We start from the raw sequence: 25,820 nt of genomic DNA, 5'->3' as shown, positions 1-25,820 counted from the left end.
CAAGTTGTTGGAGGGAATCCTGAGGGACTGGATGTACATGTATCTGGAAAGGCAAGGACTGATTAGGGATAGTCAACATGGCTTTGTGTATGGGAAATCATGTCTTGAAAACTTGATTGAGTTTTTTGAAGAAGTGACAAAGAAGGTTGATGAGGGCAAAGCGGTAGACGTGATCTATATGGACTTCAGTAAGGCGTTCTTCAAGGTTCCCCATGGGAGACTGGTTAGCAAGGTTAGATCTCACAGAATATAGGGAGAACTAGCCATTTGGATACAGAACTGGCTCAAAGGTAGAAGACAGAGGGTGGTGGTGGAGGGTTGTTTTTCAGACTGGAGGCCTGTGACCAGTGGAGTGCCACAAGGATCGGTGCTGGGTCCTCTACTTTTTGTCATTTAGATGAATGATTTGGATGCAAGCATAAGAGGTAGAGTTAATAAGTTTGCAGATGACACCAAAAGTGGACAGCGAAGAGGGTTACCTCCGATTACAACAGGATCTTGACCAGATGGACCGAGAAGTGGCAGATGGAGTTTAACTCAGATAAATGTGAGGTGCTGCATTTTGGGAAAGCAAATCTTAGCAGGACTTATACACTTAATGGTAAGGTCCTAGGGAGTGTTGCTGAACAAAGAGACCTTGGAGTGCAGGTTCATAGCTCCTTGAAAGTGGAGTCGCAGGTAGGTAGGATAGTGAAGAAGGCGTTTGGCACGCTTTGCTTTATTGGTCAGAGTATTGAGTACAGGAGTTGGGAGATCATGTTCCAGCTATACAGGACATTGGTTAGGCCACTGTTGGAATATTGCGTGCAAATCTGGTCTCCTTCCCATCAGGAAGATGTTGTAAAACTTGAAAGGGTTCAGAAAAGATTTACAAGGATGTTCCTAGGGTTGGAGGATTTGAGCTATAGGGAGAGGCTGAACGGGCTGAAGCTGTTTTCCCTTGAGCGTCTGAGGCTGAGAGGTGACCTTTTATAGAGGTTGACAAAATTGAGGAGCATGGATAAGATAAATGCAGTCTTTTCCCTGGGGTCGTGAATCCAGAACTAGAGGGCGTAGATTTCGGGTGAGAGGGGAAAGATATAAAAGAGGCCTAAGGAACAACGTTTTCACACAGAGGGTGGTACGGGTATGGAATGAGTTGCCAGAGGAAGTGGTGGAGTGTTGTACAATTGCAACATTTAAAAGGCATATGATTAGGGTATATGAATAGGAAGGGTTTGGAGGGATATGGGCCGGGTGCTGGTAGATGGGACTAGATTGGGTTGGGATATCTGGATGACATGGACGGGTTGGACTGAAGGGTCTGCTTCTGTGCTGTACATCTTTGACTCTAAAAGGCCTGGCATTGCATCATCTGTACTTGCATGGGAAGGTATCATAGAAGCAGAGGGAGTTTTAGTGCTGAGGAGTGGACTAAGGTGATACAGAGGGACTGTCACTTTGAACTGTAGAAGAGAAATATTTTTGTTGTTCTCACTCTGCAAGTGGTAGAGTTGGCGACTGATGATTTGTTCGATGTAGAGGTTGGTAATGTGGAATATGCAGATAAGGGAGGCCATACTGAGGTACAGGGAGGGAGAAGTAATGCAAGCAGAAATATTGTGAATAGAATCAATGCAGGTGAGGACTCCAGCTGCTGGTGGAGTTGCTCTTTTGTTTTGATTAGGCACTGCTGGACTTGTTGTATTGAACAATTTCAGTTCATAACTCATCCTGTTTTTTTAAATATCTGCTGTTTGTAACGTTTCTGATTTTCTCCTGTGACCCTACTCAGCAACCTACTCATCACTTGACATCCCCAGCCTTCTGTTGTAATGAGTTCCATAGATTTAACCACCCTCTCTGGTTTAAGAAATTCCTTTCAAACCAGTTGACTCTTTAGAACTGTGCCGTCGGGCCCTAGTCTCTTCTAGTGAAACCTCATCTCCACATTTACTGTTTGCAGACCTCTCCGTATTCGCACCCCCCACCCCACACCATATTTCCATCCTTCAAGCACAAACTCAAAGTCCTTAACCACTCCTCATATGGCATCCTCAGTAAAACCTGATGTGGTTAATCTGAGAGGCTGCTTACAAGCATCATATTTAGGATGCTGGTAGGGTGGAAAGGATACAACATTTTATTTAAAATCTTCACTTTTATTTTGAATTCTCATTCTAATTTCAACAGATGAAATAATAATAATTACTGAGGGGAATGTAAAAAGCAAATACTCTGGATGCTGGAAATGTGAAACAGAAATGGAAAAGAACGGATATACTCAGCAGGATTGGCAGCATCTATGGAAAGAGAAACAGTAGGTCTAGTCAGTATCTCTTTTTAGTATTTTTAATACTGTCTTTACCGTTCATTCTGGGTACCCTAAATATCTGATCCACTTGCTTCTCTTGACGCTCTTGCTTCACTTCAGTTTCTCGTTTACCACCACTGGTATTCCCTTTTCATTTGGTCTGTGTTCCTTTACATCTGTCACATTTGCTACTCCTCCCCCTCTGTGTTTACAGTGTAAAACCTGCCATTTTCCAGTACCTTTCAGTTCTGTAGAAGAGTTCTATTGGACTCAAATGTTCCTCTGTACCTCTGCACAGATGCTGCCATTCCTGCTGAGTTTCTTCAACACTTTAAGTTTTAATTACTTAAGGGAATATGGTGGATGTTTTTTGTATTCACTCATGGGATGTGTTATCGCTGGTTAGGCTAGCATTTATTGCCTGTACCCATTCCTCCTTGAGAAGGAGGAGGTAGTTGTGGTGACCTGCTGTCTTCAACTGCTGCGTTTGGCTTCAGTAAACCCTAATGCCATAGGGGAGGAGTTCTAGAATTTTAACTCTGTGACACTGAAGGAACGATAAAACAGTTGCAAATCAAAATGATTCATCTTAGAGGAGACCATGCAGGTGGTGGCATTGCCATGAATTTGCTGAGCTGGTCCTTCTTGATGATGGTGGTGATAGGTTTGGAAGGTGCTGTCTAAGGAGCTTTGAATTTCTGCAGGGTATCTTATAGATGGTACACACTGCTACTAAGTATCAGTGTTGGAAAGGAATGAATGTTTGTGGATGTTGTGCTAATCAAGTGAGCTTTTTTCTGAATGGTGTCAAGAATCTTTAATGTTGTTAGAGCTGCACTTACCAGGCAAGGGTGGGGGGGGGCGGGGGGGGTTTTCCAGCACACTCAAAACTTGTGCCTTGATGGTAGAGTGTCTTTCGAAAGTTATGAGGCGAATTACTTGATGCAAGGTTCTTAGCATCTGACCTGCTCTTGTAGCCACAGTGTTTATGTGGCTAGTCCAGTTCAGTTTCTGGTCAATGGTAACCCACAGAAAGTTGATAGTGGGGCATTCAGATTTGATTATGCCACCTAATGTGAAAGAATGATTTGTTAGATTTTCTTTTGTGGGGGATGGTAATTACCTAACATTTGTGTTGAGTATGTTTGATGCCATGTTTTAGCCCAAGCCTCGATATTGTCCATGTCTTGATGAATTTCAGTATGGTATGCTACAGTGTCTGAGGAGTCATGAATGGTGCTGAACACTGTGTAATCATTGGTGAACATTCCCCCTTCTAATCTTTATGATAGAATTACACTGAGAAACAGTAGAGGGCTCTTGTGGAGCAATGGCAGTGTCCCAGCCTCAGAGCCAGGTGACCTTCATTCAAGTCCCACCTCCTCCAGTAGTGTGAGACAACATATCTGAGCAAGTTGATTTAGAAAATGTCTAACCGGAGAGACTCCTGAAGAGGTATCCTACAGCTGAGATGACTGCCCATCCAATAAGCACAATTATCTTCCTTTTTGCCAAGTCTGACTCCAAGTAACAAAGTTTTTCCCTGATTCCCATATCATTTTGCTATCGCTAGGGTATTGAAGCCAGACTCATTCAAATGTAGCCTTGATGCTTAGGACAGTCACACTTGCCTCACCTCTGGAATTCCAGTTCTTTTGTCCAAGGCTGTAATGAGGTCAGGAGCAAACTTGATGGGCCAAACCGCCTACTTCTGTTCCTTGTGGTCTTTTGAAGACATAATCTGAGAAACTACTTGATAGTTGTCACTTAGCATACAACTTTTGAAACTTGAAATATTGTTGCACTTACATAATTCAGAATAAATGTTGGCAGAAAGCTAGCAATTTTGAGACCAAGACAGATATCAAAGAGAGCAGCAATCCTGCACAATTGCCTTTTATAACTTATTGGCTGTTGGCAGTTTAGTTACAAACTCTGCAAACATCATTTTTAATTATTCTGCCGTGAACAACATTCTCAAAATGGAAAGGCTGTTTCAGATTTTTACAAAAAGCTTTTGCCTTCATTATTGAATGTGGTCCAAATTTAGTCTGAAGTAAAACATTTGTATAAATTGGGTGTTTGTTACGTTTCTTGGGCCAGTGGTGGATTTTTCATAATACAAGTCTGTGTACATGTTTAAACTACTGCACAAAACTTCTTGAGAGTATGTTGTTAATTATTTTAGATTTCAAAATTCACCTAGCTACACACTGAATTAATTTTAGCTCAAGTCAAATCCAGTTCTTATCAATGGCTGCCTCAAAACCAAAAATATATATTTGATAAGAGCAAATACATATAATTGTGCCACATGAAATGCATCACTTCCTGCCACACTGACAACTCAGTGCACACTCCAGAGATTAAAGACTGGTGAAGTGAATTTGTTTTATATCTCCTCTCAGAATATTGTATTTAAAGAATTTGTCCAACTGCAGAAGTTGCTATATAAACAAACATAATGCATTACTACATTGCTGAAGGAGGCCAAAGTGCTTTCGTACTACCGGTCCAAATGACTGAAGGAAAGTATGAAGCATATTTTTCGTTCTAAAATGCTTTGCCTTGCAACACCGCCCACCACTGTGTGGGTGGAGTCATCTTACTGCCAACATATCCTACTGAGTCTCAGTGCTGTGCAGCTCACTTGGGAGTATTGCAGTAGATTTAAATCGAAGAATATGTCCGAGGAACAAGAAGTTATTTAAATGCAGGTTGAGCATTCCCTGCCATTTGAAAGCTGTGCATTTCGAAAAGTATTTCCTCACAAGATTTGGAGACTTCATGTGAGGTAATTTAGATCGTGAAACAGTTTCATGTTAAAGATGAGCAAATTAAATCTCTGTCAATATGAGTATTTCTTTAAAGTAACCTTGCTACTTATACTGTAATAAATTATGAATTTTCCTGAGTTTTTTTCTAACACTTTCTAACCATGTGGGGTTTAATGCTTTAATAAAATGGAGATGTTCTGTCAAAAGACTGTGTTCAATTTAATTACATTTCAAGAATTGATGATTTGGGATCAGTTTGCGTCTTGACAACTTGTGTAATGATGGACCGTAGATTTGTTGTATTTGGATGAAGGGGTCTGTCTTTGAGAAACATTATATACTATACCTTGAGAAAAATGCTGTGCTTCATTGCTATAAAGTGGCCTAAAAGGTGCCAGTTATGAGCACCAATGTTAGTGTTATGGTTAACCATCCCAGATAAATCAAGGTAATTTATTCAGTGTTATATATTCTCCTTTTGATTAAAAAAAATGATAATGCCTGCTGATGTTTAATATCTTCATTTTTTATTGATCTGTGGGTATTGAGTAGTTTCAGCAGTACTGCTCTGCCTTGACGGAGTATTGGCAGATTATTTGACCGTAAGGGCTTCACAGTCAAACCTGCTTGTCCTTTCCTCTGAAGTCCAGTTTTATCAATCAAAAGCAGGAAGTGTTGCAACTGTTTTTCTTCTGACCCAGAAACTAACTTTGCTGAATCCATATATACACTCCTGGTTAGTTGAATGAACTGGTCACAAATAAGTGACCAAATTTGAGACTTTCCTTTTTGCTTTGCTAGCTGAGAAATAAAGACTCTGACCTATCTAGGGAAAATTTTTAAACCAAATAGCTGTCTTAGTGGGATTGGGAATTGTCACCTTTCCAATGTTCTCAATTTTTAGCAATGTAATTCCAAACAAAGGTAAACTTTGGAAAAACTAGGCTATTTGTTGATGTACTTTTTTTTAAAGTTAATTGATTATTAACTGATTATTGAAAGGCAGTTGTGCAGAAGGTTCAGTTTTATTATTCAGAAAGCATTTCATGTACTGGTAATGCTAGACTTAAGATCGTACAATATTTCCTTAATGAGAAACCTCCATAAGGAATGTAGCCCACTCATGACATTTCCCCCCCCCTTTGCCCCAGCCTCCATGTGATGATGACAGCAGGTATTGGGATCAAATTGTGAGCTGACTCATTTCCCCATTGTTTTTGTTTTTGTTTCATCTTTAGTGTTTTTTAACCTGAAATATTAGTCATTGTGGAGTACAATTTCAAGGGGTGACAGCAGCTTGACAATAATATTTCCCATTCATTTGTGCTAACTCTGCTCTCACTTTTATAAAATTTCTTTCTGGCAGAAGCCACTGAAGAGTGTTTAGGAGCAGGGGAAAAGACTGGCCATCTTTTTCTCCACCTTTTGCTATGACATTTATGTTTGTGTGTGTGTGTAATTCTGCAATTGCACTTAAGGTGCTAAGATGGACCACTGGCAAACCTGTGTAAATTGTAAACCTATAGTGTAAACAGCCCAACCCTATTTCTCAATGGAGCTACCAATGTTTTCCTCGGGTTGCTGTTTTTACCCAGTGTTCTTGAACAAGATTGTCGATAGTGACACATAAGCTATGATATTTGAGGCACTTGACTCATTCAGATCATTTTAGTGCCAAACTATTTTAAACTGAATAAGAAAGCTGTGGTCTATATGTATTTCAAATGACTTCTGGGTTTTTCTGTGTATGTATTCTAAAATCTCCTCCTGTATATTTGTTTTGAAAATAGATCTCTATATTTTCAATTCCTTACAAAATGGGTAGTTTCCCTCTGTTCCCAGAGGCTAGGGCATGAAGTCAGCATATGCTTAGTGTAACCTTGATTATCATTGTTTTTAACTTTTTGAATGTACTGAAAAGTGAACTTTATGTTTTGACTCTCCTGATCCATCATCGGCATTCTTTTTATCACCTTTAAATTACCTTGCTGATTAAATCTGCAATTTTTTTTATAAAGATGATTTGGGAAAGTAAGAAAGGAAATGTTTGGGTTTTTAAGGATTAAGTATTTGTGTAGCAAAAGTTAATAAATCTAACTTTCATTATACAGTTACAATATTGGTTTTGTTTTAAAAAATAACTTCATTGAATATTACTGAACAATTGACAAATCTGTAGAACAGTACTTTTTTTCTTGAATTGAGAATTCTAACTAAGAATTGAGAGAGCTAGTATTTAGATCCATATACAGCTACTGTATTTAGAAACTAAGAAAAGTGTTACAATGATTTCTGCACATGTATCTAAAGAGACTAGAAAATATCCTTCGTTTTTGCTGATTTCAACAGGTTTAGGCTAAAATTGGACAGATTTCCTGGCCTTAATTCTAAATGTTTTCTAATCCAACCTGTTCAAAGATACAATTAGACACTGTTGGAACAGATTGGTTCCAGGGATCAGAATCCTTTCTTATATGTCTCCTCTGCATTCTCTCCAGTGTGTTCACATCCTATTGTGTGGTACCTAGAATTGTATACAGTACTCTGTTTGATGTCTAACCTTGTATAAATGCAACAGAACCTCCTTGTTCTTGCACTCTGCCTCTATTAATAAAGCCAGTTTAACTGCTCACACCACCTGTTCTGCCACCTTTGAGCTCTGAAAAAAAAAATCCAGATCCTCTGCTGCTGTATCTCCTTAAGTATTACACGCCCTATTTTGTATTTGTTGTACCCCTATTTTTATACTTTTTGCCCATATTTTCCTACAAAATGCATCACCTGTCTTTCCTGCATTGAACTTAATTTGCCCCACCCGACCAACTTGAAGTTGACCAACTTGTCAACTTCTTATTCGAGTTCTCCACGGCTTCCAGGTTTTGTAGCAGGCAGTTAGGAGCTTTCACTAAAGGTATCCATGGTTCCAGCATCATTCTTAATGAAAGCTTATTATACTTTTGGTCTATTTTCTAAGCAAGGTAGATTTGCAACTGCTGGGAAATAAAATCTCTCATTTCATTTTGAATCCAATTGACGCTAACCTCACCACTTCTAGATCTAATGGAGGTAGGATGAGGGACAGGTGACCAATTTTCTCTGGAGACAGGCTGTTTGTCAAAAAAGGGGCTGTGTGCCATGACCCCTTGACGTAAATAGCATGTAGCCACTTGAAATCTGGGAACTGAACAAAAACTGATTTCTATGATCCTTCTTTTAATCATCTTTTTGCATAATTAAAAGTTGAATTGGTCATGTTTACATTTGGCTGCATGGTTGCGTCTGCCCTGCTAATTGGACATGATGTGGGAATTGCTGGCTAGGCCAGCATTCTTTTACCATTTAAGAATGCCATAGATGTGAAGTCCCATGTAGGCCAGATCAAGTAAGGACGACACCAAAGGACATTAGTGAACCTGATGGGTATTTCCCTGACAATCAACAGATCATCACCTAATTTCTGGATTAATAGTCAAGCAATAATACCACAAGGCCATTGCCTCTCCCTATATAATATAGCAAAATCTTTAGCAAATCGTGGCGTATGCTAATTGTTCTCCTTCAGCTGGCATATACAGAGCTGTTCTCCATTGAGATGAAGTTACTGGACTAAAAACATGAATTTTGCTCTCTCATCACAGATGCTGCCAGATCTTCTGAGCTTCACCAGTAATTTCCATTTTTGTTATACGCCTAGCTGTCCTGTTTTTATTCTAAACTAAACCTCCAGGGCAGAGCGCTTTTCATTTAAATATGTAGCTTGTAAACGTCTACCCACTGTTACGATAATTTATCTGCTCCGTGGACTTTGCTTTTTTTAAAGCCAACATATTACAGTCAACCAATTAAAATAATTGTAGTTTTTTTTAATTTCAAAAAGTATCTTTTTATAAATAGTCACAAATGCAATTTGGTTCTTTGCAGTAGCATATCAAGTAAACAAATATTGGAATTTGGCAATCCAAACCAAAGCCATCTCTTACACATACTAGAATATATTTATATACATTTGAGGCACTAGGAGGGTCTGATAAACAGGGGTCCATTTGAGTTAATTTCAGAGAGATCTCAGATGGTGGTCTTTCCCCACTGTCCCTTGGTGGTAACTACTCCAAGTTTTAGTATGTTCCTCAGCACTATAGTCCTGGACCAGGGAGTGTGCTAGTCTGCAACACCTGGTCAAGGTCAACTCTTTGCTCTGGAAGACCAAGATATTTTGGGCAGACCACTGCCTCCACGCACATGTTCCTTGCTTTGTCCTACCCTTTCCCGAGTTATCCTCTTGCTCCTAATATGCATATAAAATGTCTTGGAATTCTCCTTAATCCTATTTGCTGAAGTCATTTCATGGTCCATTTAACTGTCCTAATTCCTTGTAAGTTCTTTCCTGCTCCCTTTATTTTCCTCAAGGGACTTGTTGAATTTCAGATTCTTAAATCTTAGATCTGCTTGCTCTTTTTGGCTAAAACTTCAATAGCTTTTATCATCCAGGATTCTCAAATTTTGCTATCTTTACCTTTCATCCTCAGGAGCATGCTGGCCTCTATCTCTCAGCTTCCTGAAGAAGGGCTCATGCCTGAAACATCGATTCTCCTGCTTTTTAGATGCTGCCTGACCTGCTGCACTTTTCCAGCAACACATTTTCAGCTCTATCTCTGATCAGCTGGCCTTTAAAAGATTCTCCTATGTCAGATATGGATTTACTCTTGCAAATAGTTGCCCCCAATCTATTTTCTCCAGTTCCTGCCTAATACTGCTGTAAATAGCCTCCACACCCCACCAACACCACCACCATTCATTCTCCAATGCAAGTTCTAATATGGCCCTGTCCCTAATTGGACTAGCTATATTTTGTTCAAGAAACACTCCTGATGCACTTGACAAATCCTGTTCCATTTAAACCCCTGGCATGAAGAGTCCCAGTCAATGTTGGAAGTTACAAACCCCTTTTGTTTTCATGATCTGCCTACATCTCCCATTTCTTCCATCTCCCATTGGCTGTTGATAGGCCCATCATTGTAATTGCCCCTTTCTCATCCCTGAGTTCACTGGATGAGCCCTCCAAGATATCCCTTTCTTAGTGCACCTGTGACATTCTTTTTCATCAGTAATACAGCTCTCATACCTCTTTAACATCCCACTCTATCACACCTGAAACAGCTAAACCCTGGAAAGTTGAGCTGCTAGACCTGTGTTCTCTGGAAAATCTCAGTAGGTCTGGCAGCATCTATAAGGAGAGAAGAGAGCTGACATTTCGAGTCTAACTGACCCTTTGTCAAAGTTTTGACAAAGGGTCAGTTAGACTCAACATCAGGTCTTTTCTCTCCTTCTAGATACTGCCAGACCTGCTGAGATTTTCCAGCATTTTCTCTTTTGGTTTCAGATTCCAGCATCTGCAGTAATTTGCTTTTATATAACTGCTGTGTTCTCTTCCCAGTTTGCTTCACTATGATGCTGACTGCAGGCTGCTCTTCTCAATCTAGGTGTTGGTTAATTCAGTTGGCTGGAGGCCTGGTTTGTGATGCACTGTATACCAATAGCATGGGTTCAATTCCTGCATTAGTTGAGGTTACCATGAAGTACTGTCTTTCTCAACCTGTCCCCTCAGCTGAGGTGTGATGACCCACAATGTGTACCTATACCTTACTAGTCTATTTCATTGTAATGCTGACTGCAAGGCCCTCTTCCTATGACCAATAATTAGTTTATTGATTTTAAGCTTGGGTAATCATTGCCATCAATAATTGTATTGGCAGTAGCATGTGGTAACTTAGCATGTGGCAACATAACTTCCTGATGAATGGCTTTTTGCCTGAAACATTGATTTTCCTGCTCCTTGGATGCTGCCTGACCTGTTGTGCTTTTCTAGCACCACTCTAATCTCCAGCATCTGCAGTATTCACTTTTACTCAACATCATTCAGGGAGTTAGGAGAGACGCTAAAAAGGAGGACCTCAAAGGTAGTGATCTCTGGATTACTACCAATGCCATGTGCTAGCCAGTCTAGAAATAAAAAAAAAGGCAGTATGAACATGTGGCTTGAGAGATGGTGTAGGACAGAAGGATTCAGATTTGTTGGACTTTGGGACTGGTTCTGGGGAAGGTAGGACTATGACAAAATGGACGGTCTACATCTGAACCAGACCAGAATCAATGTCCTTGGGGCAGTTTTTGCTACTGCTGTTGGGGAGGTTTTGAACTAATGTGTCTAGTGCCTGGGAACCAAAGAGGAAACCAGTAGGCAGTGAGGTGGAGACTAAGAATTATGAAGATAGCATTAATAAAGGGAAGAGTAAGCAGAGAGCAGATAAGTGCAAAAGAACTGAAATGCATCTACTTTAATGCAACGAGTATAGTGTGTAAGGCAGATGAACTTAGGGCTTGGATTGATGCCTGGGAGTATGATGTTATTGCAAACACAAAGACTTGGTTGAAGGAAGGGCATGATGATTGGCAACTAAATGTTCCAGCATGTAGACTCTTCAGGCAGGACAGGGAGGGGAGTAAAAGTGAGGGGGTGAGTTGCATTGCTGGTTGGGGATGATATTACGGCTGTGCTCAAGGAGGACACTATGGCGGTCGTGGGTAGTGAGGCATTATGGGTGGAGCTGAGAAATAAGGGTGCAATTACTTTGTTGGGGCTGTATTAAAGACCTCCCAATAGTGAATATAAGGTAGAAGAACAAATAGGTAAACAGATTATGGGAAGATGGTAGAGGCAATAGGGTAGTGGTGATGGGAGATTTTAATTTTCCCAACATTGACTGGGATACAGTTAGCATCAGAGGTCTGGATGGGGTAGAATTAAAGTGTCCAGGAGAGTTTTCTAGAGCAGTATGTCAATAGTCTGACGACGGAAGGGGCCATATTAGACCTGATACTGAAGAACGAGCCAGGACAGGTGGTAGAAGTAGCAGTGGGGGTTTGTTTTTGGGAACAGTGACCACAATTCTAAGTTTTAGAATATTCGTAGATAAAGATGATAGTGGTCCTAAGGGAAGAGTACTAAACTGGGCCAGGCCAATTGTAACAAAATTAAGCAGGAGCTCAAATGTGGATTGGACACAGCTATTTGAAGGGAAGTCCACATTTGATAGGTGGGAATTGCAGGATAGGTATGTCCTGTTGAAGGCAAAGGATCAGAAGGGCAAGATTTGTGAACCATAGATGACAGGAGAAATTGTACGACTAGCTAAGAGGAAAAGGGAAGCGTACATAAGGTCTAGGCAGCTAAGAACAGAACAGGCCCTGCAGGAATATCTGAAGAGTAGGGCAAGTCTTAAATGAGGAATCAAGTGGGCTAAAAGGGGTCATGGAATAGCTTTAGCAAGGAGAATCCCAAAGCGTTTTATTCTTCTATAAGAAGCAAGCTGATAACGAGAGAAAGGATTGGTTCACTAAAAGTTAATGAAGGAAGGCTGTGTGCCGAACCTGAGAGAATGGGTGAGATTCTGAATGATTTTTTCGCATCCGTGTTCACTGAGGAGAGGAACGTGATGAATGTTGAGATTAGAGATAAAGGTTCGATTAGTCTGGATCACGTTGACCTAAGTAGGGAAGATATGTTAGGTAAGCTAAAGGATATTAAGGTGGTCAAATCCCCAGGACCAGATGGGATCTATCCCAGGTTGCTGAGGGAGGTGAGCGTGGAAATAGCTGGGGCCCTGACAGATATCTTTGTGGCATCCTTAAATGCAGGTGAGGTGCCAGAGAACTGAAAGGTTGCTCATGTTGTCCCCTAGTATAAATAGGGTAGTAGGGATATTCTTGATAATTGCAGACTAGTGAGCCTGACGTCGGTGGTGCTGGAGAGGGTACTGGGGGTTAGGATCTATTTATATTTAGAAAAGAACGGGCTTATTAATGATAGGCAACGTGGTTTTGTGCGGGGGAGATCATGCCATACCAACTTAATAGACTTCTTTGAGGAAGTGACCAAGTTGATAGATGAAGGAAAGGCTGTTGATGTCATATACATGGATGTTTGATAAGGTTCCCCATGGTAGACTAATGGAGAAAGTGAAGTCACATGGTGTGCAGGATGTTCTAGCTAGGTGGATAAAGAACTGGTTGAGCAACAGGAAGCAGGGAGTAGTAGTTGAAGGGAGTTTCTCGAAATGGAGAAAGGTGACCAGTGGTGTTCCGCAGGGGTCAGTGTTGGGGCCACTGTTGTTTGTAATATATATAAGTGATCTGGAAGAGGGCACTGATCGTGGTATGATCAGCAAGTTTGCAGATGACATGAAGTTTGGTGGAGTAGCAGAAAGCATAAGGGACTGTCAGAGAATACAGGAGGATATAAATAGACTGGAGAGTTGGGTGGAAAAGTGGCAGATGGATTTCAATCCAGACAAATGTGAGGTGATGCATTTAGGCAAGACTAATTCTAGAGCGAATTATACAATAAACAGAAGAGCCTTGGGAAAAATTGATGGACAGAGAGATCTGGGAGTGCAGGTCCATTGTACACTGAAGGTTGCTGCTTAGGTGGATAGAGCAGTCAAGAAGGCATATAGTATGCTTGTCTTGATTGGGCAGGTATTGAGTACAAGAGCTGGCAAGTCATGTTAAAATTGTGCAGGACATTAGTTCGACCACATTTCAAATACTGTGTACAGTTTTGGTCGCCACATTCACTAAAAGGATGTGGACGCTTTGGAGAGGGTGCAGAGAAGGTTTACGAGGATGTTGCCTGGTGTGGAAGATGCTAGCTACGAAGAGGGGTTAAATAGGTTAGGTTTATTTCCATTAGAAAAAGGAGATGGGGGTGGGGAACTTGATTGAGGTTTACAAAATCATGAAGGGTATCAATGGGGTAGATAGAGACCAGCTTTTCCCCAGGGTGAAGGATTCCATAACGAGAGGTCACGCTTTCAAGGAGAGAGGTGGAAAGTTTAAGGGGGATACATGCAGCAAATACTTCACGCAGAGGGTGGTGGCATCTGGAACGCGTTGCCAGCAGAAGGGGTAGACGCTGGCATGGTAGATTCATTTAAGGTGTATCTGGACAGATACATGAGCAGGTGGGGAGCAGAGGGATACAAATGCTTAGGAATTGACCGATTAGTTTTAAACAGTACATTTGGATCGGCTCAGGCTTGGAGGGCCGAAGTCCAGGAACAGGCTCTGTAAGTTTTCTATGTTCTTTGTTCTTAACATAACTACAGTTGGGTTCTGCTCTAACATGCATTTCTTGAGCACAAATTGGCTTTAATGTGATTGAAGAATTTAGATTATTATTTCCTTACCTGTATTGGCTATAACATGATTCTGGCCCTGTTTAGTTTAAATGGCATGGCTATTGCATGATCATCTTCTAACACAAGATTGCACGAGAATAGACCTATCAGGTTTATATCAGAATGGACTGTACTACATGTGAGGAAATCTCTGTTTTGGGTTTGACTGCTTTTGGTATCAAGGTCTAAGGATCATGGTACTTGCAGGGCCCCAGTACAGGTACAGATAGCAGCAGAGGGAGCAGCCTACAATTTGGCTTAAAATGTTATTTTGTAATTCTAGTGCTGACCTGCCTAGATTTGAATTCAGTTAGATCACCATGACAATTAACAGTTCCTGCTGCATCTCAACGGCCTCCATACCTAAACCAATCGGCTGCCTCTTCTCATGCTATATAAATTGCTGATGTTTTTCCTACGTTGGTTTCTTTGCACTTCAGTCCTGATGAGTGTAAAGTGAAAAGCCTAAACTTTGTTTATAAGTAGTGTTTCAAGTTCTATGATAGCAAGAATTTATATAATTAATAACAATCAACAATTTTAAGCAAATGTAAGCATTGTGGTGGGGGTGGAGATGACTAGGACAATGAGATTCTTTTCCCCTGAGTCATATGGTGACCTGGAAATTATTTTTTAATGATATTTGTATTATAACCAGTTACGCTGGTATTGAGTGTTAAACTGCTAATCATCCATTTAGGGGTCAGTCCGTTTTCTACAACGATTCATTTGAATTTCATAATTCAAACCACACTTCAGTCCGTTCTTTCTCATTCATAAAACTTTCTAGGGAAAACCAGCCTTTTTTTGGTTAATTGAACCATCATCTTGTCATCCATGTTTTTAATTAAAGTTACGATTAACAGGCACTACCCACTGGGGCAGTGCAACAATAACTGAAGGGTATGAAAGAGGGAGGTGATTAAATTAAAATGCAGTTGGAAGAGGAGAGCAGACAAACAAGCCCATTTTTTTGTTGTTGTTTTTTTCACATACTATATCACACCCTTGGATTTTTTTTACCAAAACCAAATTGCACGTACTGTGAATTTAAAGGAATGATCGGTAAGCACTACCCATCAAGGCCATGCACAAGGTAAAAAAGGAGAGGATTAAATTAAAAAGAGGTGAATCAGCTCTGAAATATATGCTCCAATGAAAATAATATGTTCTCCATTATCATTGCTTCATTCTTAAGAGGGACCATCAATGCTGAGGACAGTGTCAATAGGATGCAGGATGGGTCTGAAAATGCCTTTTGTTCATGTGCACACTTCCCACCTGGGAATTTATGATGAGGGCGTTTACCTAAATCAGCCAATAGTTGCTGTTTTGAAGTCAAAGTTTGATTCCATTCTACTGTGCACCCCCCCCCCCCCCAAAAAAAGTCATTGAGAGACTTGGAAAAGTTATAAGTTGGTTTTGATGTGCTTTGGAATATATTGAGGGCTTAAAGGACAACTATGCAAGATCAATTTTCTGATTTATCCATCATCTATTCCATGACCTTTTGACTGTTTTCATGTATACACAAAGCCAGTTCCCATAGAAATGACTAGTTAACTATTTGAAATTGCTTGAGAGCTAAATGTCGTTTAAAATACCAAAAACATCAAAATGATCTGTTAGAATATGTAGCTGGAGATATTTACAGATTAATGGGATTATTGATTTAACTTTGGTTATGACCTGTATGGTTCCATGGTATTTAGTAATTTGGTTCACAAGACAAAAATCTGGGGGCAGCAATTTGGTCTGATGATCATCCTGACTTCAAAATATATTACCATTCCTTCAGTGTCGTTGGGTCAAATTCCTGGAACACTTTTTCACTAACAGCATTCCGGGTGTTCCTACACCAAATGACTGCAGCAGTTCAAGTAGATGGCTCAGCATCACCACCTTCTCAAAGCTAGTTAGGGAATAAATGGTTCCACTAGTAAATTCCACATTCTGTGACTGAATATTTTTTTAAAAATATGTATTCTCATTTATAAAAAGTAATAAGTCCATACAACCCTTTATCTAAGCCGAATTCAACTAACTTTTGGGATCAGACAAAATACTTGTCAAAATGATATTTCTTGCACATCCTTTTGAGACCATGGAATTTGTTAGTTTTGATGACATTTACACACCATCATGTTGGAAAAACCTTTTTCAGTTCATTCCAGTAATGAAAATGTGTAGGAGTATACAGGGAAAGAGTTATGTTTCAAGTTTTGTGAAACAAGGGGCTCAGCTGAGCATGCCTCCGATCAGATAAGAGCTTGCAGTTAACAATGGTTTGCTGCAGGCAAGGGTAATAGGTTAATGAGGTGGAAATGCATTCATTACGTAGAGCCATTCACCAATACTAGGAGCATTCAGTATGTAAAGTCAGTTAACAAGGTGAAAAGTATTCATTATGTGAAGCCGGTTATTCATTGTGTAACAGCAGATGACTTAATCTTTACTGTTGATACTCGTTACTGTATCTGGATGATCCTTCCTGTAAAATGAATGTATAGTTAATTGAAAAATTGCTGTTCCGGAGAAGACAGTGCACTCATGTTGCTGTGCACTTGGGCGATCGTTCTGTCTCCCTCTCGAGCCTGGAATAAAGATGAAGGAGGTAAAACTATTGCATCTTCGGAGTGTTTCACTTCGACCTGAGTTGGGGTGGGGGGAATGGGACAGCAGCAAGGGTGGCTGTATTGATTCCCATTCTTAATGATCCCAATTTTGTCCGTGAGTAGTTAGACATGCATGGCTTAATCTTTGAGTAGTGCGTGAATATGATTCTTAGACAGCCTTGTCAATTGAATATGTTGCTATAATTCAGTTATTCACTGCAAAGTAATTGTTTAAACCTATCTGTGATAATGATGAATGAATGATTTTATTGTTGCTTGTACTCCACAATGAACAACACCGTACAATACAGTGAAAGGTTTCAACTGTTGTCACAATCCAGTACCATTTTGAATAGTTGGAATGAAAAGATATGGCTGAAAGAAAGTTTGTAAATGGAATACAATATAGGAAAATGTGGTGTTATGTATTTTAACAGGAAGAATAGAGGATCCGAATATTATATCTTTAGGGAAAGCTGCAGCAGAGGGGGATTTGGGTGTCCTTGTCCATGAATCTCAAAAAGTTAACATCTAAGTTCAGGTGATAGGGAAACCAAATGGAATACTGGCCTATATTTCAATGAACAGTCTTGCTCAAAGTGTACAAGGCATTAATCAGACTACATACAGAGTCATAGAGATGCACAGCATGGAAACAGACCCTTCGGTCCAACCTATCCATGCCAACCTAATCTAGTCCCACCTGCCAGCGTACCCATATCCTTCTAAACCCTTCCTATTAATATACCCATCCAAATGCCTTTTTAAATGTTGTAATTGTACTAGCCTCCACCACTTCCTCTGGCAGCTCATTCCATACACGTACCACCCTCTGCATGAAATAGTTGCCCCTTTAGGTCTCTCTTATATCTTTTCCCCCCTCACCTTAAACCTATGCCCTCTAGTTGTGGACTCCCCCACCTCAGGGAAAAGACTTTGTCTATTTATCCTATCCATGCCCCTCATAATTTTGTAAACCTCTATAAGGTCACCACTCAGCCTCCAACGCTCCAGGGAAAACAGCCCCAGCTTGTTCAGCCTCTCCCTATAGCTCAAATCCTCCAACCCTGGCAACATCCCTGTAAATCTTTTCTGAACCTTTTCAAGTTTCACAACATCTTTCTGAAAGGAAGGAGGCCAGAATTGCATGCAATATTCCAACAATGGCCTAAACAATGTTCTGTACAGCTGCATCATGACCTCCCAACTCCTGTACTCAATACTCTGATAAAGGAAAGCATACCAAATGCTTTTTCACTATCCTATCTACCTGTCACTCCACTTTCAAGGACCTATAAACTTGGAATGCTGTGAACGGTTCTTTTTTTTTCAGTCATCCACACTATGTGGACTTTGGCTAGACCAGCATTTATTGTCCATCCGTAATTGCTGTGACAGTAGTTTAAGACTCCATCATATTGCTATAGTTCTTGAGTTACACATAGGCCAGACCAGATAAGGATGGCAGTTGCTGTCCCTAAAGGATATTAGTGAACCAAACTAGTTTTCTTGACTATTGACAATGATTCATAATCATTAATAAACTCTTAATTGCAGATTTATATTTTCATTTGCCAAGGTATGAATTGAAGTGTGGTACCCAAACATTGCCTGTATCTCTAGATTTCATAATCTTAGTGTTAATAATACTCTGCCATTGCCTCCCTCAATCCCCTTATCTGACATTGGACAAAGTCCAAAGAAGGTTCACTGGGTTAATCCTTGGCATGAATGGATTTTCTCATGAGGAAAGGTTAAGTAGGCTGGGTTTGTGTTCATTGGAGTCGACGTGAATGAGAGACTATCTTATTTAAGCATACAGGATTCTTAGGCAGTTGGATAAGATAGGTGCAAACAGGCTGTTTCCTCTGTGAGAGAATCTTGGACTAGAAAGCATAATCTTAGAGTAAGGGCTTGCTCATGCAAGATGGAGATGAGGAATTTCTTCGCTGGTGGTGAATCTGTGTGATTCTTCAGTGCGGAGGTCTGTTGAGACTGGATTGTTACTCAAGGCTGCAAGAGAAGTTTTTACTCAGTAAAGAAGTTGAGGTTTTTGGGATGAGGCAGGAAAGAGATGTCAAGGATTATCAGATTAGTCATGATCTTGAAGAATAGTGGAGCAGACTTGATGTGCTGAATGGCCTCCTCCTGCTTCTTGTGCTTCAATGCCTTTGTTCACATGCACTTTTTTTTTCAGTCAATCAGCCTGATAGGTTTAGCAATTTTTAGTTGCACATTAAGAAATGACTCAATCTCCTTTTCGGCTGGTGACCTTTTCCATTATGCTTCTGTGGCAGCTGCCCCAAGCTGTCATCATCCTTCAAGTAGTCCTGCATGTGACAGTCTGCAACAGTCAGTCAATGACAGCACTTTGCTTGGGAAGTCCAGTGTGTTTTGGTCAGACCAAGGGCCATCTTTCACAGAGTTGCTTGTCCTGCAGACTCTCCCACCTCCATTCTTCTGAGCTCCAGCTAAAATAATCTTAACTGATTCAACTTCTCCCAGTAAGACCGTCCAGATATCCCAGGGGTTATACTGGTCAACATTCATTGCATTCTCAGTAAAGCAAGAGCATCTATCCTCAGATAAGGAGACCAAAGCGCTGTGATGCCATCATCTCTACTCCCGTAGTGAAATCCTCTTGCAATGAAGACATTCTTTCAATCTCTCTCTCTCTCTCTCTCTCTCTCTCTCTCTCTCTCTCTCTCTCTCTCTCTCTCTCTCTCTCTCTCTCTCTCTTTTTCTCTCTCTCTCTCTTTTTCTCTCTCTTTTTTCTCTCTCTCTCTCTCTTTTTCTCTCTCTCTCTCTCTTTCTCTCTCTCTCACTCTCTCTCTCTCTCTCTCACACTCTCTCTCTCTCTCTCACACTCTCTCTCTCTCACACTCTCTCTCTCACTCTCTGTCACACTCTCATGTGCAGTAAAAACATATTTCTCCTAGAAAATATGAACAAACCACCACGGATTTGGAAATCTGAAAATGGGCACAAAATATCAAAGAGACTCTGTGGATAAAGAAGCAAAGTTAATGTTTCAAGTCTGATGTGACTTCTTCCAGCATCTTTTCTTTAACATCTGAAAGGAAGAGAAAAGGCATCAGCTAGTCGGAGTGACACGGTGACTCAGTGGTAAGCATTGCTGCTTCAGCACCAGAGACCTGGGTTTTGATTTCATCCTTTAGATGACTGTGTAGAGTTTGCACATCTTGCTGTCATCCACAAACTTGCTAACTGTGTATCCTAAATTCTCATCCTTCTGTAGTCGGAAAGTTTACTTTGTGATAAAGAAAATTTTCTTGAACCCGTTTAACAAAGTTCTTCACAACCTTTGACTGGGACTGCCATTGTGTTAATGTTTGGAAAATTAAAATTCCTGACATATATTTGAGATTTCTATATACTTGCTTCTCAATTTCTCTCTGACTGTTGGGATCCTGGTGGTCATCCCTTTCTTCTTTTGGATTTCAATCCATATATTTTCACTAAATGTTCTCTCAAATCTTCTCTAATTAAGGTAGTAGTGTTTTCTTTAATCAAAAATGCCAACTCTCCTTCTATCTCACTTCTTTCTATCCTCCTTATAATATCTAAAACCCAGAATGTTGAACTTCCTTCAGTCAAGTCTCTGTAACCGCTATGCTGTCCCAGTCCCATGTTCCCATACTTGCTGTTGAGTTCATCAGGTTTACCTGTTAGCCTCTTGCATTGAAATAAATGCAGTTAAATTCTTCAGTTACTTTTGTTCTGACTTTTCTAATGAACTTGCTTTTTTTCTGATTCAGAACCATCCTCACTCTTTCTATTTTCCCTGTTATGAGGGAGGAGCCCCCCCCAAAAAAAGTTTACAGGTTCATGAAATAAAACTAGTAAGTGACCCTGCCAGGATCTTGGTCCTTTCCACTTCAGGTGAAACCCATCCTTTTTGAAAAGGATTTTTCTGTACCAGAAGAGATCCCAATAACCAAGAAACCGAATCCCTAGATGTTGCACTATCCCTTCAGCCATTATATCTCCTATTCTTTTATTCCTTCCCTCATTAAACTTGGCGCTGGAAGTAAACCAGAGATGATTAATTTTGATCTGTTTATTTAACCTTCTACCTATCCTCTTATATTTACTTTGCAAAACCTTGACCCTTAACTGTCGTTCTTACCAATGCATATAAGACCTTCTGGTCTCTCTGTCTCTCTGTCTCTCTCCTGCAGAATCTCCTGTCTGCACCCTGACATTGATCCTGTAGCAATTATTCTTTTCAATATGGACAAACCTTATTTAACACAAAATTTGTTCATAATGCCCTAAATCTGACTACGTTGTCCTCTGAGGCACTATTTCTTTCAACAGTCTCCAAAGCAAAACATCTTTTTGAGAAAGGAACTGCTGCAGGAGACTTCTGAACTACCTTCTTACCTTTTCCTGGCAGTCAGCCATTTATCTGACTGACCCTGCTGTGTAATCACTTCTTTAATTCTACTCGTCGTCATACTCATGTCTCTTGTATGCTCTCAGCGACACTAGGCCTAAAAAGAAGCTCTCAATAGCTCTTTTAAAAAAAAACTACTTTACTTACCCACAAAATTAAAAATTGTACAAAAATAGAAAGAAGTCTGAACATGTAAATATTAAAATAAATCAAACACTTAACTGAACAAGTGAGAAAGAGACTCTTCCTCAAATAATCCAACATTTACCTTTCAATCTGTGGATTTAAAAAAAAGTCCAGAGCTGTCCACATATAGACTTCTCCACAAGCTCCATACGCAAAATAACCTATCTTTCACATTTTTTTTGTAATATTTTTATTGTCAAATTAAAAGAAAATTGCTCTGCAGATTAAAAGTTCACAGACCAATTCTGTTGGGAAAAGTCTTACTTGAAAGAAAAATCTCTCCTCAATTGTAAAAAAAAAAATTCTTTGTTGTGTTTCTGGCTTTTTAGGTGTATAATTTTAGAAATATAAAAGTTTTCAAACCGGAAAAAAACTACACATCAAAACTTGACGAACACGTGGAGGCTCCTCCCACACAAACTCTCTATTTTGCATTTTTTGGTAATTATTTGGGGGAGTTCCCAGATGGCTAAAAAAAAACATGATTTTGAATTTTAGAACCTAGAGCATTACAGCGCAGTACAGGCCCTTCAGCCCTTGATGTTCCGCTGACCTGTTGAACCAATCTGAAGCCCATCTATCCTACACTATTCAATTTTCATCCATATCATTATCCAATGACTGTTTAAATTCCTTTAAAGTTGGCAAGTCTACCACTGTTGCAGGCACTGCGTTCCACACCCCTGCTACTGAATAAAGAAACTACCGCTGACATTTATCACCCTTCAATTTAAAGCTATGTCCCCCCGGATCACCATCCGAAGAAAAAGGCTCTTACTGTCTGCCCTATCTGATCCTCTGATTATCTTGGTATGTCTCAAATAAGACACCCCTCAACCGCCTTCTTTGTAATGAAAACAGCCTCAAGTCTCTCAGCCTTTCTTCATAAGACCTTCCCTTCATATCAGGAAGCATCCTAGTAAATCTACTCAATCCTTTTCAGAGCTTCCACATCCTTACTCTAATGCGGTGACCAGAACTGTACACAATACTCAAGAGTCCAGCCACATCAGAGTTTTGTACAGCTGCAGTATAGCCTCTTGGGTTTGAAATTGAATCCCTCTACCAATAAAAGCTAACACACCTTATGCCTTCTGGGTGCCAACTTTCAGACATCTATGTACATGGACACAGAGATCTCTCTCCTCATCTACACTAGCAAGAATCTTCGCGTTAGTCCAGTACTTTTTATTCCTGTTGCTTCTTCCAGGTGAATCACCACACACTTCAGCATTAAACTCCATTTGTTACCTCTCAGTTCAGCTCTGCAATTTATCTATGTCCCTCTAACCTGCAACATCCTTCAGCACTATCTAAACTTCTCCGGCCTTTGTGTTGTCTGCAAATTTACTAACATCATCTAAGTCATTTATAAAATGACAAACAGCAGAAGACCCAAAACAGATCCTTGCGGTACACCACGAGTAACTGAACTCCAGGATGAAACTTTCCCATCAATTACCACCCTCTGTCTTCTTTCAGCTAGTCAACTTCTGAACTAAACCGCTAAATCGCCCTCAATCCCATGCCTCCGTGTTTTGTGCAATAGCCTACTGTGGGGAACCTTATCAAACGCCTTACTGATATCCATATATACCACATCAATCACTTTTTACCCTCATTCATCTATTTGGTCACCATCTCAAAGAACCCAATAAGATTTGTGAGGCACGACCTACCTTTCACAACCGTGTTGACTATCCCTGATCAACTTTTTCCTCTTTAGACCGTGACAACATAAAGATTAAAGCTAAAGACTCTGCAATCTCCTTGCTGGCTTCCCAGAGAATCCTAGGATAAATCCCATCAGGACCAGGGGACTTAGCAATTCTGGAACGTGTGAAAATAGATAACACCACCTCACTGGGAAAGTCAATCCCGTTTAGTCTATTTATCTGTATCTGTGTTCTCCGCGACAGCATTTGTCTTTTTCCAGTATGAATACTGACAAGAAACATTCATTTAGTGCTTCCCCTATCTCCTCTGACTCCACGCACAACTTTCCACAACTATTTTTGATTGGCCCTAATCTTTCTCCCATCATTCCTTTGTCCCTGATATTCCTATGGAAAACTTAAGGGTTTTCCTTGATTCTACCTGCCAATGACTTCTCACGTCCCCTCCTGGCTCCTCTTGGCGCTCTCTTTCGGTCTTTCTTGTAACTCTCAAGTGCTGTAACTGAACCTCCACATCTCATCCTAACATAAGCTGCCTTCTTTCTCTTGATGAGTGGTTCAACTTCTTTAGTAAACCACCATTCCCTCGCTCGACTACTTCCTCCCTGCCTGACAGGTACAAACCTATCAAGGGCGTGCAGAGTAGCTGCTCGTTGAATGAGCTCCACATTTCAATTGTGCCCATCCCCTGCATTGATCATCTCCATCCTGTGCATCCTAAATCTTGCCTACTCACATCATTGCATTTTCCCGCAGCGATAACTCTTGCCCAGTGGTATATACCTATTCCTTTCCATCACTAAACATAACCAAATTGGGGTCACTAGCACCAAAATGCTCACCTAGCTGGATTCATTACCAAGCATCAAATCAAATGTGGCCTTGCCCCTTGTTGGCTTGCCTACATACTGTATCAGGAATTCATTTTGCACACATTGGACAAAAACTGATCCGTCTAAAGTACTCGAACTATAGTGTTTCCAATCAATATTTGGAAAGTTACAGTCTTCCATAACAACTGCCCTATTACTCTCGCTCCTATCCAGCATTATTCTTGCTATCCTTTCCTCTACATCTTTTGAACTATTCATAGGCCTGTGGAAAACTCCTAAAAGTGGTGACCTCTCCTTTCCTGTTTCTAGCCTCAGCCCATACCACCTCAGCAGACGAGTTCTTAAACATCCTTTCTGCTTCCATAATACTGTCGTTGACTAACCATGCCACACTATTTTGTTTTACAAGAGAGCCTGCAATTCAGGAGTGGCTGCAATATCCATGCCACTCTGTCTACCGTTTCGTTGATCTGAAGATCCAGAACGGAAAACTGATGAGCAAACAAAATCCATTTCCAGGTGACTAATGCGCTTTCTGCCTGGCTGTCTTGGTGACCTGACCGTCATCCACTCCCTATCTGCCTGCATGCCCCTATTCTGCAGTGTGACCACTTGCCTTGCTGTGCTATCCATGTTGTCCTCTGTCACCACAATGACTCGAGCTGCCAATTGAGCTGCAAACCTCGGAACTCTAGTTTCTGTGGCTGGTGATACTTACTTCCTGTATGTATCCCTCTGTAGGTCACATGAGTGTGTTTTGGACCAGACCAGACCCCTCAATATTTTAGGAAGGCAGCCTAGACCCTAACTACTAATTTTAAAGGAAAATGTGAAGTGTCATGTTCCAGATATAAAGCGGCTGGTCGAACTGCATAACATTAAGCAAAATGCTATTTATTTAAACACTGTAGTTAAAATACAACCAGAGAAAGAAGAATTTAGAATAACTTGTCTCTGCTGAGAAAATTTATCCGAATAATAGATATAGTAACTATAGCTGTTTCAACATATTAATATCCCATAAACACACCCTTTAGCAAAAAGGCAGATTCTCAAACGCCATTTTCTAATTGGAGAGAAAAAAAATGGAAAATAACAGCCAGGAAGCAGTCACTGAAGCCTCCAAATTTCTGAAACTCCAACAGCTTCTGATGCTACTGAAGAACCACTGGAATCCTGATCGGTGAGAGCTGGTCATACCTATTCAGGCTGTTTTTTTCTCAGAAAAACCCAAGGCCTCCCCTCATCTCTGTGGCTAACCTGCTCTGCAGTACTCTAAGCTTGGCTTTGAAATGTTTATTTTAAACTAGAGATAGGGAGTAGGAAATAAACAAAAAAGAAACTCATCCCTACTCACCAGTCAATTCTTCCTTCTACGTCTATAAATTACATCATTAAAGGCAGGAGCAAAAACCAGTTCTTATGTGGTGAGGAAGTTTTTTTGATTAGCTTACTTAGTGTGGAAACAGGCCCTTGGACCCAACAAGTCGACAACGACTCGTCGAAGCGCAAGTCATCCAGACCCATTCCCCTACATTTACCCCTTCACCTAACCCTTTAGCAATTTAGCATGGCCAATTCACCTTACTTGCACATATTTGGATTGTGGGGGGAAACCCGCGCAGACACTGGGAGAATGCGCAAACTCCACACAGACAGTCGCCTGAGGCAGGAATTGAATCCAGGTCTCTGGCACTGTGAGGCAGCAGTGCTAACCACTGAGCCACCGTGCTGCCCCAAATTCTTTAAAAATGCCAGCAAAAGAGCATCCTTTTCTCTTCTGC

The 25,820-nt window shown here is 40.5% G+C and overlaps 1 protein-coding gene across 7 annotated transcripts in view; it reads left to right on the top strand.

Annotated features, from left to right (window-relative positions):
• The window catches only part of LOC132816471 (spermatogenesis-associated protein 13-like), a 241,377-nt gene that overhangs the window by 105,250 nt on the left and 110,307 nt on the right, over positions 1-25,820 (top strand). Inside the window, exon 1 of one of the 7 annotated variants that reach the window (XM_060826099.1) lies at positions 5,053-5,087. The exons of the other annotated variants lie outside the window; for them this stretch is intronic. The gene's annotated coding sequence lies outside the window, so the exon portion shown is untranslated. Of the gene's footprint in view, positions 1-5,052; positions 5,088-25,820 lie in introns of those variants that run through there. 7 annotated transcript variants of the gene reach the window in all.

This window comes from Hemiscyllium ocellatum, chromosome 6 (genome assembly GCF_020745735.1).
Source record: "Hemiscyllium ocellatum isolate sHemOce1 chromosome 6, sHemOce1.pat.X.cur, whole genome shotgun sequence".
Taxonomy (NCBI): Eukaryota; Metazoa; Chordata; class Chondrichthyes; order Orectolobiformes; family Hemiscylliidae; genus Hemiscyllium; species Hemiscyllium ocellatum.
This window is presented reverse-complemented; position numbering and strand designations above follow the sequence as displayed.